Raw genomic sequence first — 21876 nt, 5'->3', positions numbered from 1 at the left:
TTTTGTATCCAGGCCCATACTCCGTCCCCCTGCTGCTTCTACCTGGAATTTCTTTATTCTTCGTAGAACATGAAATAGTTTAGAAGAATTATCATGGAAAGAAATTTGGAATACTGGGACCATTTGCATGCTGGAAGTTGCTTACAACACCGACGCCAGTCTTGTCAGATATTAAGAAAGTTCGAAATAGTGAATATTCAGTTGCATCCTTGGAATTAAGATTTGGTAAGCTTTGAAAGGAAATGCAATGAAATGATGGGGGTTTCTAAATGGTAAGAGTATCCTCTTTAATAATCTTTAATAATGAATCCTATTTAACATTAGAACTACCGTACCAGTCAAAATGGTTTCGGTTCCCTTGTCTCGCAATTATTGATGCCTTAAAAGAATTGAATATCGAAATAATTTGAAAATATGTAGATTCATTTGAATACTATATAATGATTATCTGAAGAAACTGAAAATAATCTATTGTTACAATTTTTATACGGATCAATCATATTAAATGCTCGGTAGTTCTAGTGTTAATGATCTTTAAGAATTTTGCAAAACTCTTCCAACTATAAGTATTCTTTAGTTTTGTTGGATACGGAAGAAACTATTTGTTACGATGCTTGTAGAATTCGTCTCAGAACCTCCCAAAAGATGAATGTAAAAACACTGTAAATTTACCTGTAAAAAACTGAAGATGACCTTGATAACTCTGTAAAACAGGGGTTGATAAATAATTTGGTACAATCATATGAAATCTCTCCTTGAACCATGTTCTTTTAGCTAACAAAATTTCCGATCGAACAGCTAGCAACAGAATAATGTAAGTTGATCGCACTTCGTGATCCAACCTGTATAGAAGTTATTAAGTTTCAAGTTTAAATACACAAATACATTTACATTTACTTTAAGGAATCGATTTCAAATCTCCTCGATCATAGTATCTTCTTAAATCGCATTCAACCATTAAAAAGAGAAATTGAAAGTTTGTACAAACACAATTATCAAAAAATCTGATTATGATAACCAACATACCATTAATGTTGGAAAAAGGCCATTTTGTTCTGCTTATACCTCTCATCGAAAGTACATTCTGCCGGGCGAGCGTGTATAAGAAAGTCTCAATATGTAGTGGACGGTAAACTGCGCGCGGTAGCTAAGCAAAGATTGCTCGACAACATCTACAAGCTTTGTAGATTGTACTTCCTTAAACAATCCTACCCGTTATAATACAATCCGGAAAGCTTTGTGCAAATGGCTAAGTGAAAGCAAAGCACACGACGCGGCTGTTAAGGAAAAAAGTGGAGAGAAAAAGCATAGTGGAAGAGAGAGAGAGAGAGAGAGAGAGAGAGAGAGAGAGGAGAGAGAGAAAGAGAGAAAGAGGGAGAGGATGGAAAGGTAAAGTTACTTTATGTTTCTTAAGTTTCCTTTTAGCCAGGGGAAGCTCAAGTCGACTGTTCAGTCCTGTAAGGTTACTCCATATAAATGCAAAGGGATCCACGGGTCTTTCATGTTGTTAACGTGCATTTTCCCCTTCATCCTACCTTTTCTGTACTCGCCCTTTCCTAGCCTTTACCTCTGCTCTCGTCACTCTGCGCCAAGAAAGCGGATACGAGTTTGTCGAAACCAGAAACCCATTAAAATCTACAAAGGCGATCTGGACGAAAGATGACGGAAATCCAACGATTTCTTATTAGACCACCGGGCAAGAAAAGGGAACTGGCTCCCGGTTCGGCCACATTCAAACGCTGTGCCAGAACTGAATAACTATCCATGGAGTTTTAATGTTCTCCCTCGCATCTTGCTAACTGAACGATAAAATTGCGTTAACATCAAGTTTAAGGAATATTTTGCTTCGTTGCCGAGTACAGTTCGACGTACGCGTGGCTGTTACCTTCAAAAGGGATTTAAATTAATTTTATGTCCTCGTAAAAGTAGCATGTCGATATACTTCAGTGTTTGACACTAGAACTATCGTAACAATCAAAATGACTGGTTTCGAATTTTTCGTTTCGCAATTATTGATATCTTGAATTCATTGAACATAATAGTATAAATAGTTCTATTTGGATACTACAATGAATGTTTGAAGAAACTGAAAATAATCTATTGACACAATTTTTATAGGAATTATAATTAATAGTATTAATTGGTCGGTAGTTCTAGTGTTAAATTTGAAGATATATATCTTATATTTGCTGAAGTGTTGCAAAAAAGTTAAGAATGTTATAACTCAAAATATTGTAACCAGAATGATAAATTTAATATTATTGTCTCACATTGAGAATATTTTAAATATTTCTGCCTCGTAAGGATAGAATCATATGAAAAGTCGCCCTGCAGACACGTCATCTTTATCAATCTGCACAAATATTTATTAAGTAATATTTTCCATTTACAACAATGGCAATAGCCAATCCCACTATTTTGGCTAACAGTTCTCTATAAAAAGTCATTAGAACTTCTCGGTAAATATATTTTGAACGAAATAAGATATTTCATAACTTCGTTTTATCTAGGTCATCTTCGAATCAAGGTTAATTTAACGGTTAAAAAACGATGTTGAGACGTTACGATGACGCAAACGGTTCATCCCGTCGCAATCTTCTCGGTGGACTTCTCATTTTACTCGGGCAAATTAGCGGTCAATTTTCGCGGTGTCGGAATCGTCTCCTCACACCCGTCTCCCCGGCTTTCGTTATTCTTCCTGTAGTGCTTCGTCGCCACTCTCTACGGGTAACTGTTGTTTTTCCAGCGTGGATCTTTAGTTTTAATTACTACGGGTATCCTGACGTTTATTGCTGTTTCTTGTGGCACTTGTCGGGCCTAGGGGTGATTCTGGGCAGAGTTTCTCGAAGCTACCAGGGGGTTTGGGCGAGCCTTAGGGTGGCTCGAAGTTGTCCGGAGATGAATTTCCGAAACTAGACAGCTTGCGAAATGAACTTCTTCCAGAAGAAGACGAGAAAGGGGCCCCTGTGGACGACATTATTTTTTATGAATGTTGTCGCTACCGTGGCTGACACATCTCTGCGCTATACGCGTACTACAGCCTGACAGAGGTACTCATACAGAAGGGCTACAAGGATAAGAACCAATAACAAACAATTTCAACATAAATGTTAATTTTTAGAATCAAAAATATAGTAAGAAATCTAAATAATTAGCATAAAATAAGCGCCTGTTTTGCTTTTAATAAATTGATATTTGAAACCAATTTTATTAAATGAATTCATGATCCCTTGGATATTTTCAGTTATCGTAGTTATTGTGATCTTGTTGAATTTGGTTCAATTGTTCATCAAGTGGTTACGTAATTCAAATAGAGATTGATAAGAATTGCATAGAGAATGAATTCGTTTTTTATCTATGCAGAATAAGTTTTGTGTAGGATTCTTATAAGAATTAATAAATTGATTTTTGAAATTTCTCTATAGAAACTCCAAGAGTACATCTACCGAGATTTCCGGTGATTTACGATTTAGTTTGCCTACTGTTAAATCAATTTCTATAATAATTTTTCAGAGAAACGCCTTCTATCTTTTTAATAATTGCAAAAAGAAAAACTCAGGAATCCGTCATTTTGAACTGTCTGGTAGTTTTAGTGTTAAAAGAAAAATTACCTGAGTTACAGTTCAACATTTTATGCTTCCTTAGATTTACAGCTTTTATAATTGCATCGCAGAATGAGAACATTACCTGACGGTGAGTTGTATCGAAGGTGTAACAATTAAGAATATAATAAACAAATTTTCTATACTTTAAAAATGATTATTTCAAGTGTTTTAGATAAGCCTTTCAAGAGAATTATATTTTCAACATAAAAATATAAGAAACCTACATTTGTTTCAATGCAACATTAGTTAGCAAAATAATCCTTAACAAACTAATAACGATAGGTACGCAAGAGATACATAAAATTGGTAGAAGAATTTATAAACGTAAATCAATTAAAGAATTTCTTCCAAAATAATTCTCACGTATTGTAAAAGAAGATCGTTATGTCCGTTGATATTTATTTGAAGATAGAAGGTGCACGAAACATCGTTTATTAAATTATCCGCATGCTGCAATAGAAACGTGTTATGCTTGCACTCTGCCCCACTTGTCGAATAAGAGATCCTCTTAACCGAATATTTGTTACTCTCGGAACGTAAACTTACGGGGTTTTCAATGGAAATTATTCGGGAACGCGAAAATGTTTGACGTTATTCAACATTTTCGAGGATAGGTTAAACTTCAAAGGGCGCGAGCGTCGACGATGCTTGTATTTTCTCTCTATCGCTCTGGTTAAATGGTTTAAGTGGCTCGATACATTCTCGAATCGAGTATATCGTCGAATCCACTTGCTTGAAAGTACTCGATATATTGTGCTCGCCGACCACGGACCTATAATTGGCTCACCCTGCAATAAAGTTTCGTGCGAGAGCAGCTTAGATATCTTACGAACGACCCGTCAGTGATATAGTGACGATAACCCTCGATACCTATCCCTTGTTCGAGGTCCTTCTCACCCACTTACTCTGATTTACTACTCGAACGCGCAAAACGCGCGTTTACTAACGGCTGCTTTTCGTAGCAAAACCGGCATCCAGCGAAAAATTGTTTGTTCTGCTACGCTGCTTCGGAAAATAATGTTTATGTCCTCGCATTTCGCACTGTCGAATTTAGATTCTCTTAAATTTCTACGAGATTACTCGCAGTTATCGTTGAACACTATGGATCTTTATACAAAATGAAATGAGTGAAGTCTCTTTTTCAATCAGTGAAATTAATTGGTAATTCTCAGTTTTCATTAAATAGTTTTCCCATGTTGAATTTAGTTTCGAAAATCTCTTATGCACTTGTAATATATTCTGACGAAAAACTGAAGCAAACCGAAGAAGAATTACATGTTTACCTGAAAAAATGAATAATTGATTGTTGGAAGAATTAGCGACATTTTTAGTTTTAAGATGACGTGTATACTCGTCGGACGCAATTACGTAATTGGTTAACAAGTACGTCAGAAAATGTATATTACCTTTTTTAATTCATGATAGGTATTCGTTTTTAGCGACATTATAGATAATTAGGATCTTTATTGATCACTTCTTGAAGATATACCTACTTTCATTAATCAATTACATTTAATATAATTAATTGGCAACGTATACCTCAACAGGTAAGTTAAGATGTAAATTTTATAACATATGTAACGTGTAATGTAATAGAATTGATATTTGTATCCTTTAATATCTTCTATCTGCGTGTCTTTAAATAACAAAATAATAACGCTGAAAAAGATACATTCCAGAATTAGTATCGATTCAAATAACGTTAAATATTGTTTCATATTCATGATTTAAAAGATAGTTTTTCATAAGACTTTGCAAACAACATTAATTATGTTGCATACATATATGTACATACACGCAAAGCTTCACGGGATAGGCACATTGTAAGAGATTTGAATCAGAGCAACGAACACTCGTTGAAATCACTGACAGCGCATGCTGTGTCGTAGCTTTATGCTACGTCAGTCGCCGTTAAGGACGAAGCAGTAAGCGCAGATGGTCAGCAGAAACACGAAAGTTTGTAACAATAAGGATACACCTTGGACTTAACGTCTCGTTTAGTTGAAAAGGTCAGATCAGTGAACGTCTGTTCCAAGTACTCTTCGAATACAGTAACATCCCGGAGACTATTAACCTAGTTTTAAAACAACTTTAACACAGTTTTAACAAATCAACTGAAAGGGAAGAAGAGTACAGTCGTTTGTTAATTATCAACATCGTTTAGGGAAGCAATAATACATTTAAACGGTAACAAAATTTGTTATTGAAAATTATATGCACATGGCTATGAATGAACAAGTAATTTTAAAAACATTTACGTTCCCTTATTTAATTAGAGCTATAATTTTACTTCATTTTTTACTTTAGTGATAGTTTTCGTTTAACGGTAGTATGCAGTAAGTGTTTTATGTACAGAATCAACGAGCAAGGTATGTTTAGTTATTGATAGCCTCGGACAGGACAAATTCAATATTGACATTTTGGCAACTATATGAATTTCTGTGAGTAAATTGATTCGATGTTGTACAACAGCTTGTTTGTGAATTATCTAACTCGGTTAAAATAATATTATTTGACCATAGTTTCTATGTCACCTTGAAGACATAATAAACAATTGCTAAAGGTTCCTCAATAAACTTTTCGACGTTACATTAAAGATTACATTAATTACATTAAAGAACCAGTAGTAACATTGAATAACATAATCAATCATTCTTTTAGGATTATTATTTCTAAGAAAATTATTAAGGTCATTTCTGAAACAGCACAATCACTAATTATTAACTCATTTATCAACAATTTCTTCTTTTCTATTTATAATACTTTTTTTAAATTATACATTTCAACTATTATTGAAAATGTTGAACATTTAATACAGTTAATACAAATTTCAACTACCTTAAGTAGCAATAAATACATTCTAATAAATGCACTCAAATTATACAAATATTTTTATTTAAAAATGAATGGTACACAGAAACTGGTAATTTTATATTATAATGTAATATTTCATAGTACTTTGAATAAATATGTCAAATAAAAATAGTAAATCCTTTTTAACATTAATAAAATATTAATTTTCATTCCAGCGTGGCAGTTACACATAGCATTGTAAGCTTCCACATCCACTCATACACCACTATTCGTCTACAAGTTAATCCCTACTTTTAATTTCTATAATCTTAACACATTGCACGCCGGTCCCGTAATAATACGGGACTTTTTTCTGTATGTATGCATGTCTTACGCATTGATCTGTACTTACCATCGTTTATTTCTTTCTACATTCGTTTCGCTTCAAGAAACAAAAATGACATATTTCCTTTTATTTTACGAAAGTATATGAAGTTTTTAATATTTTCTTAAATTGCTCATTCTTCATAGCCAAGTACCACATAGGGCTGACATTTAACCAGCGTGCAATATGTTAACAAATAATAATGCGGTCATCATAAACTAAACTACCGAGAATTGGCAACAAGTTCCCGCGAAATTGGTATCCACGCCGACCGACGCGCCGCGGAAAATAATGCTCACATTTAGTAAAAGCACGAGCTTAGTTCGAAGTAATAAGAATATAAAAAAAAAACGGATTACCTTTTCGCAGCCGCAACAACTAATCACGGCTTAGCGCTCGGATAGCAAGCGTGCCCTCTCTCTCCTTCGTCCCTGTCGTCCCGTAAGCGCCTCGCGCTTGCCCTTTTCCATCCCGGTTCGTTGGTTCGCTTCAGTTTTCCTCCGCTCAGGCCTGAGTATGCTTTACGCCTTGCATCCTAGATGATGAATGAGGGATTAATTCCGACACGGCTGCACCCGCAAGCAAGCGAGCGAGCAAGCAAGAACTTCACGATAAATTTAAAGTTTCTTTAAAACAATAAGTTCCGCCGGCAGAACCGAGTCGATACGGGGAAACCGTCATCTTTCATAATCGATTATTAACGAACGCTGGCGCTGTTGAAAGAGGGAAAGTTTTCTACTCGCAAGGCCGGCCTATGTACGTACATAAATGTACGTTGCGTTCCCGGTGATGGACGAGCACCAGGTGCGGCCAGACCCATACTTAAGTCTTGTTCGATTAATCGATTGCGCCTAGAAATAGCCCGCTATGAAGATGGCAAGGTATGATGACCGCAATGCCAACGCCGTGGCGCTTCTCGCTTCCACTCTTTTTCCTATTTATTCCCGTCCGTGATACACCTTTTTATTAAAATTCACTTGGCGATAATACATTGGCGTTCTGCCTAATTTTTCGTAACCCTTAGACTGTCGAAACTTTCTTTGTTTCACTGTGGGACAAAATTAAGTTAACCTGTTGACTGTGGCATTTAATTTGAAAAATCTCTCACAATAAAATCAAAAAATAAAGTGCGTACTCGTTAAACGCAGGACGAATGCACCTAAGGTATATTTTAATGAAAAATCAGAGCAAAACAAAGAACTACACGTTCATCTGAAACAACTTCTCTAAGAAATGGAACACTTTCCATTTGAATCCACCGAACTATGTACGTAAACGACATATATTTCGACATAAGAATACCATCTCCTAACTATCGCTCCGAAAACAATTGATCCCCAAGAAAGAAACGATCTCAAAGTTAATTAAACTCTATTGAACGGTTGGTAACGTTGCCGCGGACTCCGGTCGGCGTTCAGTCGGTCCAGCGAGCACCAATGAAAGCCGTCCAGAAAATCCAGAAAATAATTACAGAATAACATTGATCTCGTCGGATCACGGATATTAGAAGCATCGAGTTGGGTTCGCTCGCAAATCGAATCGCGTTAGTCGCATCTATTATTTCTGTTCTCTCCTCGGCGGTGTCCAATCGGATTCCGATCGCGACAACGACAGGCGACGGATTCGATTCTCATTGGTCGGCGCGGCCGATACCGAGAACAGGAGGCGAACCGGGGAATCCCAATTCCCTGAAAGATCGCATTGTAATCTTCGGCTAAAGCAACGGGGTGGAACAACAATTACGGATTGTATACGATCGGCGAAGAGGGTGATTCCCGGGTGGAAATGCGGAGATAGATTGCTACGGACGGGTCTCTGTCGGGTCTACACGAGCCTGACCATATATACGTATGCACGCATTATCGCCCGTGTTGAAGCTGCCGAGTACGTGTTTGCGTGTAAATCAATTGTCGTGGCGACCGCAAATCCACGCGTCGCGTCGCGCCGCGCAGCGCCATGCCGTGACGGGCGAAGGTGCCGCCGCCGTCACCGTCGACGTCGGCGTTGCTGGAGCTCCGAGCATCACCGTGGAACAAGAGAAACAGCCGATCGTCTACCGGCGGCGCGTGGAAAAGGACGGCGAACCTAATGGAATTTTGCGGAAAGTGGGAAAAGAAGGCTAAGGGGCTTACTTTCATCGCGCTTTATATCTAACGAATTAAAGATCGATCGTTCGAACCCCCGTGGGGTTATCGCGATGGATTTATTTAGATTGGAAATAAGATATTATCTTTACTGGTCGGCCCCGCGAATTAGGTAGAATCGAATTTCATCCGTCTTTTTAAAAATGTAATTTACCGTGTTGGAGAGGAGATATGATTAGTTTGTAACTGGCACAGATGTGTTGCTGTGTACGCTGTTGTTTAGGTTAGTGTTAGCGTTTCCTTCGTTATCAATGCAACGTTTATTACGTGTTGTTATAATGTCTTCATGGCTTTAACCAGTTAACTGGGTTCGACGAATACACACCGTCTTAAAGAGTCAAAGTGGTACTAATTTTTTCAACGATAAATTATTCTTTTTCGGATAAACGTGTAATTTTTCTTCGGTTTGCTTCAGTTTTTCGTGAGATTATATTTAAGTGCATTTGGCCTGCATTTGAGGAGTGTGCACTTTATTTTTAAGTTCTGCTATACCATTTTCCATTTTCTTATATCATACAGACAGAAAATAGTTTGAATAATAAATTCAGATATAACATAGTGTACACGAGTGTAAGTATAATTTTAAATTACACTCTTTGTAAGATAAGTCCTTCCAAATGATGGAAATTATGAACAAATTTCAGGGATCCTGTTTGCGCCATTTGTCCAGGCTTTTCAAAGTTTCATACCTTTGTATACCGCGAGTTCGATAATCGTTTCCGCTAAATAAATTTAGTCGAGCAACAACGTTCCCGAATAATTAACCGTCCGGCAAGTTTTAATTATCAGGACCGTATTTGCAGCGCTATGCGAGGGGACCTTTTTTCCCCCGGAACATAGTTGAAATTCAGATCATTTTCCGAACTCGACGTTTTAAACGCTACCTGGGATACATATGGAACGCTAGAGGCTGGGCACTGTTGAGTGACACGCGACATAACTTGCAATTTGGTAACTGCAGGTGCTCCGGTCACGCTAAACCGCAGTTTAATTACTATACCCGCGTGAATTGGCTCGCTGGCGCTACTGTCACGCGCAACGGTGTGCAAATTGATCTCGGCAGCCCTCTCTGCATTGACCTCAGTGGCGGTTTGCCCTGGCTGAGCTCGCCTTGATCGAAATCGCTGAAAAGTCCTTGCGCCGTGTTTCATTTAAGGATTACATCGATGCCGATGTCCAGACTTTAAGACTCGCCGACCGAATGCATGCGCTTGTTAAGGTACAGTGATTTTGTTAGCTTTAGACGTCGACGGCGGAGGAACGGACCTAGATTGATACTACTTGGCGACCTACATAACGACTGCTTTTGGTACATCGAACTAACAGGTGACACAGATTAAACTCACCTGCAGGAGTGAATGGATTCGCAACTGCATATAATTTCCCAAAGCTTGTTTCTGTTCCTTGGATCTACTATTCCAAATGAAATCTAATAAATCAAAAATTTTGTAATAATGTAAGATTAAGTGACCGATCATTGTTCTAAAACTGGTAGAATGACGTGGAATTGCGTTATCGAAATTCTTCTAAAAACATATAAAATGACGTAGGTTTGCGTTACCGGTATTCAGCTGAAGAATATAAAATCGTTAAGATGTGTTAAGAAAAATTACCTGCGTAAATGAACATTAACTTCCATTACTTTGTCTGAAAAATAATATACTAGTCAAGTAAAGAGGATTGCTCTTTAATATGAACATGAGACTGAATAGCTGTTTTTCATGGTGGGTACAAATAATAACTTCTTAGTTTTTCTAAGGTTAGTCTCCGTGCACTGTTCAGAAAATTTTTGTAGTAAGGTCTTTTAAATTGAAGTGAATTGTAAGTGAATATTAAGGATAGTAACATGTTTATGACTTGATTGTAATGTATAGTGTTTCTGAAACCGTAGCACAAGAAAAGATGAGTGGAATAGATAGCCCGAGATTTTCTTAGATAAAATTTTACTTTCGACATAACTAACGAAACGAATTTTATTCTATATATTGAATTTATTTCTTCATATAGAATGATTTCTGTAATACATGAAGCATTGCTACTAAATTATATTACTATAATTAAAAGTACGTTTAAAATGAAAAGTTTGTTCCTGAACCAAATAAACCTTAACGGAGAATTATTGTGTCCAAATTAAATTTATTAAAATCCATGAAACTATTCAAATAACATCAATGCTAAATATAAACGTTCTCAACAAATCTGTTGGTACTCTTAATTTAAATTACATTTGAAAGTATGTCAATTTCAAAATCTATTTGATTTATAAGAGTGTCTTAATCAAAACAGTAACTAGAGCTTATTCTAGTTCTATGTACATTATTTGCAAAATTAAGAAAATCAGTATATTTCTACCTCGAAAACGATGTTCATTTAGGGATAAGATACACAAAACTAATTTCGAAGCTAAAAAACAATTTTGTCAGTACTCAAAATGTTTACTGTAAAATTTCCAGTAGGATCCTTCCTCGTAACCAGCATGATATTAAGGGTTTATTATTATTATTATTCGGTTCATAAACTGTGTGTAATCATCAATTTAATTTAATAATATCCTTCCCTCTCATTTCGGGAATATAATGTTGCAGAAGGTACATACATTTAACGGCAGATTCCTACGCAACAGGTATAAATTGTATTGAATACGCAGATTACTTCTGGAGGCGTATACTATACTAAATTCACCGTGAAGTTAATTCGCGATGGTGCATTGTAGCATGTAATTGCAATATCTATATACCCCACATTTTCAACGCTGTTACATCTACATACATACAAGTGTTAAATTGAAACTAACTATTTCTCTTTTGTAGTACTACATAATTCTTGCAAGTTGAATATGTACTTTTCGTATAATATAATTCAATCATATGTTTCGTCATTTCCCGAACAAAAGATCTTGTTTCATTAAAATTGTGAACACAGCGTGAAAAATATAATTGTGCAAAGGAATATAAAGAAACTGTAACAATAATAATGTAAACGGCACAGTGAGAAAAAGGTAATCTACCGAAAAGCTTTCTGCGCTCTTAATTATTTTCATTTTTCTTCGTTCGCTTCGACTTCAAAGGGTACTTCGATAAAATGTACTTTCGCACCCCCTTTCCCGACAAGCGGCGCCCTTAATTTTCTTCTTACTGCCTGTCGCGAATGCCGGCACGAGGAAAGTTCCTAGTTGGTCGTTTAAAGAGTGTAAACCGAAAACAGGTCAATTGTCGTTGACGATAATTGATCGTCGAAATGATCCCGGTCGATGACTTAATTACGAAATTTTTATTTCATCCCGCAGTAAATCCATCGGCCGTTCGTTACTGCACCTGGCCACGATCGAGTAAGGCTACGTGAGAAGCGAACTTTCAAGAACAGAAATCACTTTAACCTAGAGCGTACAAACTGGACTGGAAAAGTTGTAAGATTTTTCACGGAAAGTCCGAATACTAAGGGAAATTGTTTATGTCCGGCAATCTGCGAAATACCTTTGAAAGTTCAACTATAAGTTCTCATGTCTCTGGCATTAAACGTGAAACAGTGATTCCCAACGTGTAAGACTTTATGATGCTTATCCTTATAATTTATGTAAATTGGAATTGAACGTATATTTCGTTGCTTCGTTAATTCTATTAAACTCCAAAGAATATGGAAATATCATTAAACATTTTAAACTACTTTATTATTATTTATACTGAATTTTGAGGATTCGAAAAAATATCTGTATAAATTTGCAATCTGTGAACTGCACAAATGAACATTTTATATTCTGACAAGAAATTTAAATATCTTTCACCTGAGAATTTTTTAATTCCTGTCGCTAATTTTTAGGGACAAAACTGTAAAATATCCTTACATTTTGATTCTTGTACCTTTAAGTCAATTTTCATCGTTAAGTTAGACAGCTGTTATTAAATTATTGCATTACGATACATCTACCAAGTGACAATTACATCACATTTATATTTACTAGAATATAATTCGTTTTAAACCACTGCGATACAAAATTAAAAATGTATGAAATGTAACATAGGTACCTTTCTATACACCAATTCATTTATTCATGTCACGGAATAAGGTTATATGCATAATTTTATTACAATATGCATTTTCAAACGAAAGTTTGTTTAATATTATCGACGTGACTGCAGAGATTAATTTGCCAAATTAGTTTGAACTTCGCACGAAAGACGAAAAAACAGGTGCGCGGGAAAAAGAAACTGTGATCACTGATTTTCTTACGAATTTCGAAACAATTTTCGTAGTGGATCCATTGTTTCCCATACTGCTAACGGCACAATAAAAACTTGTCCGTGGCAAACGAGCGGTTCAAACGGTTCGTTTTCGAATTAACCTCGGGTTTGGCTCGTTATTCGGGTAAATTTCATGGGAGAAAGTACACGAAGGGCCATCCTCAAAAGAATCGACATAAAAGGGAAGGAAGGCAATCGGCATGGGTGCTGGGAACCGACAAACTTAGTTAAAAACTTTGCAGTCAACTTGGTATTCCAAACTCGCGCGGCAAGCGAACTGTTCAGAAGAGAAAGGGATACAGGAATGGGAGGAGGACAGACCTTGAAGACTCTCTTTCTTCTCTCCACGACTCGACGGTTTCCGGTTCCTTCGGCATGGCATTAGCGAAATTATTTTCAAGTTTTCATGCAGTTTCTGCGTCGATGGCGTCAATGCCGGCTCAAGATTGCTGGCCGGGTTGTGTCAGCGACTTTCTCGTTAATGCAGTTTCCGAACAGCACAGTTAACCTCTTTATCGATGCTTGAATGGTCTTCTATAATCGCGGAGAACCAATAACCACAATGATAAGGAGGAACAAAGGCCGCTTTAGAATTATACACAATACCTTTAAATTAATCATTTTTCAGATTAATTAATACCTATTTACTGAGCACGTTATATTAATAAATATCTACAATTTATTACCAAGTTTATTACTTAATTTACTCACAGGAATAAGAAAAACTTAATTCCTAAATTGTCACCAAACTTTCTTGTTACTTCGAATCTGTTGAAACTTCTTAAATCAAAATCGAGAAAAGTGTAAAACTGTCCATATATTAATAATAATAAAATGTTTCTCTATTTCGAATATCATTATTTAACTTCTTCACTTACAATATCGAATCAGACTGATAAAGATTTTAAACTGAATTTGAGAAATCTAAGTGTTATTTATTTTTTTTAAGTACAAATTAAATATTACTCTTCTATTATCAATCGTGTTTTATTACAGTACGCATAGACATAGAATAAACATCAGAATTCTTTCTTTTGCTAACAAATTATTAATGATAAAGTAGTTGCACCGATTATAGTTAAGAAATAAATCATAGGGCAAAGGGTTAATTATTTAAAACACCTTTCCTCGCTTAGATGAAGCATTCCCACGGATATTCACTAATATCCGTGAAAGCTCTGTTACTGTTACCCCACACGGTAACCGCAACGTTGTTTTTGACTAGCAAAACGGGATCGCGATAACCATCGAAGTAACAGCGAGTCAGAATTCGACCGGTGTCCTCAAGAAGTTGAATCGGCGCATTACGAAGTTTCGAAGGTACGATTTCTTTTGAGTGTTATCGCAACCGCCATTAATTCCGATCATAAACGGTTCACGGTGCAAGTGCATCGTAACCACTTTATGCCGCGGGTCGCGCACCGAGCCACGGACACACAACTCGGACGAGGATCGTACCGTAGCGATTATACCGCAGTCGTTAGTAAGTCATTTTACATGATGGGAACGTTGCTCCCCAAACATTTTCAAGGACTGCTTCTCTTTGCACTGTGTAGACTTCTGTAAGAGCGACGACGCGGGAGAAATGGATATTTTCAAGAACAGCAGAGTTTTATCGTCGCATTTCTTTAATGGAAGTTCAACCGGATGGGTCATCGTTCTGCGACCCAATAATCCTCTATTTGTTCAACTGACAGTAGTAAGGTGCCATTACAAATGGGCTACCCGTGCTATGAAGCACATTCTCTGAATTTATTAATCACTTTCTACTTATTGTTCTTGTTGGGTGTTCACAGCAGCGTCCTTACTTGGAGCTGATTAAATGAGACCGATTGCTTCTTCGTTAGTGGACTGTATTTTTTGTGTGTACAATTATGTCTGAACACTAAGACGCGCTTTTATGATGTGAATCGTTCGAAAGTTTTGAGTTGTCTGTCTCGCTGGCGATCTGCGAGTCAGATCGTCAGCTCCGAAATTTAAGAAAACACCCTGATTGGTTATCTTCAAAATTGACAAGTCCCAATCAGGGGCTTTCGAAACGAATTGTCTTATTACCTAAGACATGCAGAGACTACGTTTTTAGCTTGGATACAAATTTCTTCCAGGCAAACTCCAGGAACCGAGTGTCCTTAGGATATCATTTGGTCGCACCTTCAGAAATATGCATTTACAACCCGTCGCTGGCTGCCACATGCGGGTGAAAGGAAAGTTTTGGAATTTGATTTCAAAAGGCCAATGAGTATTGCCGCGATGTGCCGTTAAAATACTAAACAATAAGAGCCGTTTTTCGCCCCGTGCTGTAAAGAGCTTAAGTCTCTGCATGTGTCGACTCTATTAAGCCGTGACGGCTCAACAGTTCTATAGTTTTACATTTAATATGCTGTTTCGTGACGTATGCAAGCTTCAAGAATTCAAGGCGTATCATAACTAGACTGCGGATCTTTATGGAAATTCAAATCTTCAAGAGCAGAGTTGCGAAAATAGAATTAACGTCGAAAACCGGTTTCCGTAATAAATATTCTAAGAAACATTACACTTCGAGTACTTTATATATTCTTTCTACGTTAGACAAAGCTGTATGTATAAATTTTCGGCTGACAACGGTCCAGTTAATATTTCTGAATTTCCGCTTTTGCGTCACTCACTTCAGGAGTGTGTTAATTTCTGTGGCATACTGTATGCAGGAAAACTACACTCGCGCACGTTGAATAAACACTGATTATATTTAAACGTAAACGCAAGATATATAACGTCACGCAAAATGCTGTTGCTTTCAGAAATAGTTACGAGTTCTATTTTTATGTGTCACATTTACATGAAAAAGGTTAATATACTACAAATAATAATTAATTAGGAACCTTCTGAACTATATAGTAATCAGAACTGAGAATAATGGTGTTCTGTTTGTTCGACTCGAAACTCCGAATGTCCTTTTCTTAGAGGTATAGTCTTTCTTCTTTTCCAAAAGAGAGTAGCGGAAGGTTCAGAAAGCAAAGTCGGTCCCTATGGGGAACTATTGTCGCAATGCCTATGGAGAACTATGGTCTCACTTCCTTTCTGTGTCCGTATACCTCCGGTAATATCGTATTATGCCCCCACGTCTAATGGAGATGCTAATTCCGTGCCGGCGCCATCGGCTTCCTCGGAAGTAGCGAGGTTGGCTGAGCCGAGATGGTGTTAGTAAGGGGAAGTGGTGAAGAGATGGTGGCTCTTCCATCTTCGAGTCACTTCAATCTCCCGCAATCGTGCGGAATATCATGAATGCCAGAGTATATCTCGATGAATGGCCGGAGTCGGAAGGGTGGTATTACCAAAGGTGGGATGCAGAGAATGGTCCATTCGCTCGATTGATTGATTTACGTTTACAGCACTTCGGACTACCAGTGTACCGCGGTGTCGCGAAACGAACAAGTCTTATTATATCAGCGTATACCCGCTGATCGCGATAATTATGCTTATAAACCGACGCCTACTCTCACTTAACCCTTTGCACTCGAGAAATTTTCTCGCTATGAATACGCGTCACTTTCTAATGAAATATTAACCCTTTGCCTTGTGATTTCTTTCTAACTTGGGATCGATCTAATTCCTTTGTGATTAATAATTTATTGAAAGTAAGAGAAAATTTCAGTCTTATTTTACGTCAACGTGTGCTTTAAGGTATAATTATTGATAGCGGAGGAATAATACTTCGCATTCAAACAAATTGAATAATATTTATGTTTGTTAAATTCTATTTGAAATCCTCATCGCGAGTCTGAGACGTTATTGCAAGGGGTTAATGATATCTTTCGAAGGTAATTAGAAGAAAAATCGTGCCTACATAATTAACTAAATTAAGGAACAGAATTAATCTATTTTAGTGGTGCATGTGTTAAGAGTGATAGAGTGCAACGAGTTCAACATTGGTAATGACTAAATGATGGATTTTTATGTGCTTACAACTTATACAAAGTTTTTAAGAAAAGGTCCCTTTTCATATTGTCTTTAAGTTACAGAAAATGAAGTCTCGCTTTGTCTCAATTTTTCTTCATTATAAAATTATAAATTACAACATATGAACTTACATAAGAACTGGCAATCTATTGCAAGCAAAGTATACGAAAATCAAGCACTAATTGAGGTTTCACTCTATTTCAGCGCTTTACGAATACGATGAATACAGAAATGATTGAAGTATGGACTTAATATAGTGTCTGTAATTTCGGCAATGAAATGTAGGAAATTATATCCGAGTAGCGAAGTATCGCGTCGTGTGCACACGCAGCAGTAGTGGATATAAATGCTTTCCGCAAATCAGTCTTTCCTCCTTATCCGATTACTATTCGCTATTCCCTTGCTTTCCCAGTCACTGCTCCGACCATAACCTCTCCGGCTCCATCGTCCCGCGCTCTCCGTCTTACCGTCCTTATACGTTCAATCTCGCATTATCCCGCAAATAACTTGCCTACTCGACCATCCCAACAGTCCAGCTGTCCTGTCTCCTCTCCTTTCCGAGACGCATTGCGGTTGATATTCGTTTTTTCCATTGCTCCTCTCGAATCCTCTTTGAACCATCGGGACACGATTTCCTGTCCGCGTTCGTCTTTTTTCATTTCCGCTCGGACTACATTAAACGCTTCTGTACGATTTATTATTCCCACTGAAGGTCATATTTCATTTCGTGCCGGGGGCTTTCTTATTCCAAGGGAGAAATTTCAGTGACAGATAGTAAGATACACGCTTAGAGCACTATATTAGGAACATCCCGCAAAGACGATGACAATTTCTATCGGCGAGAACATAATAGCATGGTGCACTCTAATAAAGGAAATTTAATCAATCAAACTCGTATGGAATATTCTCAACTAGAACAGAAAATAAAAAGGATAGACATTTTCATGTCTACGCCATTGCATCTTACTTTTTTTCTCCTCAAAAAGTATAATTCACAGTTGTCTTCCTTGCTATTTTCTGCAAAATTTCACTTTCATTTTGGTACATCCTGGACCGTATTTCTAAGGTGTCGAACACTAACCGTACCGGAAACTGGTCGAATGACCGAATTTAAAGTTCTGCGTTTTCTTTCGTTCATTTAATTTTATATCAATTCCTATATTGTCCGATTAGTTGACTTTTCAATTTTCATCCTTTCTTTTGTTTCTGTTTCCACTAAAAAAATTGACCCTCTAATTTGTTTATCTCTATTTTGTAGCCAGTTGTTCGACTAGTTACAGTAGGAAAAGTGCCGGCATGGTTAATGCTAATTATTGAAACAATCCTGTTGCAGTGTTGTAACGTGAACTGCAAAACGAAAAAGAAATCAGAATTTCGAAGTTTCGCAAGCAGCAAACGATTATCGCTCAAGCAAATTGATTAAGGCGCAGCTTGATGAAGGCAGGAGCAGAAAGTACACTCGGACTTACACTTTAAAAATCTTTTTCCCGTTGTCTCTTTTTCGGGGCATTCTTTTCTTCCAAGTCTTCGTCCCGAAAAGCATCGAGAATTCAGTAGCGTGCAGTGCCAGCGGCAACCTTAAATTAATGATCTTGAAAGCCTAAAGCGTCGGTAGACACCCTGGAACAGGAGAATGCACTCAAGGGGTGACCGCTAGCTCCTAAGTCTCTTAGACCATGGTCTGCTCCCACCAACCTCCGCTGAGCCCCTCGACACCGTTGAAATGTTAGTAAACTAAATATCTTACTAACCCCTTAAGCAGTCATGAGTTAAGCCTCGTGTTACGCTTCAGAACTTTTCCATAGCACATACTCTGGTTAACGATTTCCGCAATGTAGCACGCTATTCCTTGCCCCAGTCGGACCTTGGGAAATATCGTTATCGAGTTGAATCCTGTTCAACGATCAACCATTATGAGCATGTTTGGAGATTTGTGTTTAACCACTTGACTTATAATGTCGAGTTAGACACGCTGTAAACATTTGAAACTGAATTCGTCACTGAAACTACCAAACGAGTCACAATGGCCCATTCCTGATTTCTTCATTTTGCAATTATCAAAAACACCACAAATGTTTCTCTGAGAAATTATTAAGAGAATTGACTTAGCAACACGCAAACTGAATTGTAAATCGATTAAAGCTCCAATAGATGCACTCTTGGAGATTCTATAGAGGAATTTCGGAAAGTCGATTCAACTGCTCGGTAGTTTTAGTGTTAATGAACATGAATATTACTCGGTTCGCATTGATGAAAGGCAAATTCTGTTTGTAGTTGTGAGTACTGAAATTTTACAGTAGGTTGTTTCCGGTGAATTTTTTCGGCTAGAAAATGGTTAAGAAAAAAGTATAGTGGTTTTTGCAAGTGTATATATTATAGAAATCGTACAGGGTTACCAATATAAACGAGTATAATAGGAAGTAGGTAAACTATCATGAATGCTTATTTCTTTTCTCACTGTGTTCTAAAAACACATAACATGTTTTATAGAACAGAAAATATGAAAGTAACGATACAAGTTCTTAACGTAATTATTCTTAATTATTATTCTATGTGTATCAACAAATACTGTTCTACATTTTCGACTTACTGTTCCATATAGAATAACCCCGACCCTAACTTTGGAGACACATGCACTTTCTCTAGAAAAGTTAACCAATAACTTAATACGAACAACACTTAAAATGCGATATCTGAATTTAAAAGAAGAATCTCGAGAAAAACTGACTATAAAACAGAAATGATCTTAATGTAATGGAAATCTATTTGTCCGGCAAGGGCGTATTGATAGCACGGTAATATTCATGCGTCGTAACATGGATTACGCGATAGTGCTAATGTGTTTGAAATGATTTGACAATCGAATGAACCGGAACGAATATTGTATGCAACAAACGTAAACGCGCACACGATTCTGTATATTTGACAGTGTCTGAAATTTCTATCGGCCGCTTGACGATCGGGGTAAACGCAAATTTATACGCTGTCGGGTTAACCTACGCGTTGTTGCGCGCAGCAAACGATTCGTGACGGTCATGAATTTCACTTCGCGTCTTGATTGATCGGCCGTAATACACTTAGATTCATAGATTGAGTTATGTCGATGAAAAATCCAATTAACTTGCCAACGGAGCAGGTAAGAAAGGCACAACACAGGAATGAGCAATCGATACTTTTTCATTATGACTACCCAAGGCAATTACTCCCGCGTGATGGTAAAAGTGAAGCACCTAAATGTAATTAGTTGTCGTCGGCAGGGCGCTTACCTTGGCGACACTGCGCCGTTATACATAGTGCAATTACAATTTAATTTTGTTTCCTGGACGTGATAAACGAGTTGTACTTCGTGGGCAGCTTCTCGCGCTTGGGCAAAGCATGCCGCAGATTTTCTAGCAATCATTGTAAATAGATACTTTCTGGGCAATCCTCATGTTGTCGTTTCTCTTTTTCACTTCCCCAGCTGTGTTTCGTTCGGGAGATAATTAACCAGTTAACCCCTTGCCATACAATGACGATTGAGACTCGCGATAAAGATTTCTAGACTAATTTAATAAAAATCAATGTTCTTCATTGACCGCGGATCAAAGCAAAAAACTAGTTTCCTACTATCAGTGTATTATTTTCAAATTAAATTTCTGCTTAAAGCAAAATGGAAAATTTCACTGCTTTTCTTCCAAATTGCCGATAGTAAAATGTTATACGAGTTTAGTAGAGAGAGTGAATAATACGTCAAGGGGTTAACTGCGTTTGACGAGTATACACGTCATCTTAAAACGCAATATGGTACTAAAAATGTGTAATTCTTCTTCGTTTTGCTTCAGTTTTCCATTAGAATATATTGTAGATGCGCTCGCTCCGCGGTTTCACGAATATACAGTTTATTATCTGATTCTCTTTCTGTTTTCGTTCCATTTCTTTTTTCATCAATTTTTCTTACAATTGGATATGATGAAGATAAGATCAAATGCACACGAACGGTTTACTGGGAAATGTTGCAGGGACGATTGTTTTGGAAAGAATAGAGACACAAAGTTCTTTCGTCCCACAAAAAGAAAGATAAGAGAGTCCCTATTCTTCCAAAACAATCGTCGCTGTGACATTTTGCTTCATACCGCTCGCGTGCGTTTAGTCTAAAACGTTATTATTCTTGCTATACTCGTTGTTGCTTTATTCTTCGCGGAACAGTTGAGCACCATTTAACTCACTTTTATAAAAATTCTAATTGTACGTTTCCATTTCGAAGTGATAATATATCGCTCGGTTATAACGAAAGAAATATATAGCCGGGGCAACCTTTTATTAACATTTCGTTTCATAAACCTTATTAAATTGTACCGCGGTCCAATAGACACAAAATCAATTCCATTTGAATTTAAAATGCTACATGATCACAAAGCATGCAATCCGCCAATTTACATAAATTCGATGAAACGGAACAAAGAAACATTATATCGATGATTCCGAATATCGGTGACAAACGTGCATATAATGCATTAACACGTCGGACGCCATTTTTTCGGCGCGCCGGATCTAGTAATTAATAATCGGCAGTGATAAAAATGTGAAAGTGTGAAACTCGGAGCCTGTTGTCATAATAACACGCGAGACTCTACAATAATTAATTCATCAATTACTGCTGGAAAGGTCGTAATTAAATCTTACGTCAATAATTAAAATTTCGTACGGTGCTAATTCGTGCACTCAAATACTCAATTTAATAGGAACCAATGTAATTCTTTGCAGAGAGCAGGAAATGAATGATTATTTCGCTATTG

At 37.1% G+C, this 21876-nt stretch overlaps 1 protein-coding gene and 1 long non-coding RNA gene across 5 annotated transcripts in view; one reads left to right on the top strand and one right to left on the bottom strand.

The window, feature by feature from the left end:
• The window catches only part of bru3 (CUGBP Elav-like family member bruno 3), a 975444-nt gene that overhangs the window by 630041 nt on the left and 323527 nt on the right, over positions 1–21876 (top strand). The window lies entirely within an intron of this gene.
• Positions 2415–21876, bottom strand: part of LOC116429371 (uncharacterized) — a 97312-nt gene continuing 77850 nt past the window's right edge. The window contains exons 2-7 of the long non-coding RNA XR_012998249.1: positions 7143–7318; positions 5401–5679; positions 5012–5264; positions 4511–4888; positions 4152–4393; positions 2415–2964 (exon numbers count right to left, since the gene is read on the bottom strand). This is a non-coding gene — a long non-coding RNA (uncharacterized LOC116429371). The remainder of the gene's footprint in view (positions 2965–4151; positions 4394–4510; positions 4889–5011; positions 5265–5400; positions 5680–7142; positions 7319–21876) is intronic.

This window comes from Nomia melanderi, chromosome 3 (assembly GCF_051020985.1).
Source record: "Nomia melanderi isolate GNS246 chromosome 3, iyNomMela1, whole genome shotgun sequence".
NCBI lineage: Eukaryota > Metazoa > Arthropoda > Insecta > Hymenoptera > Halictidae > Nomia > Nomia melanderi.
Note: the sequence above shows the minus strand (reverse complement) of the source record. Positions and strands in the feature narration are given on the sequence as shown.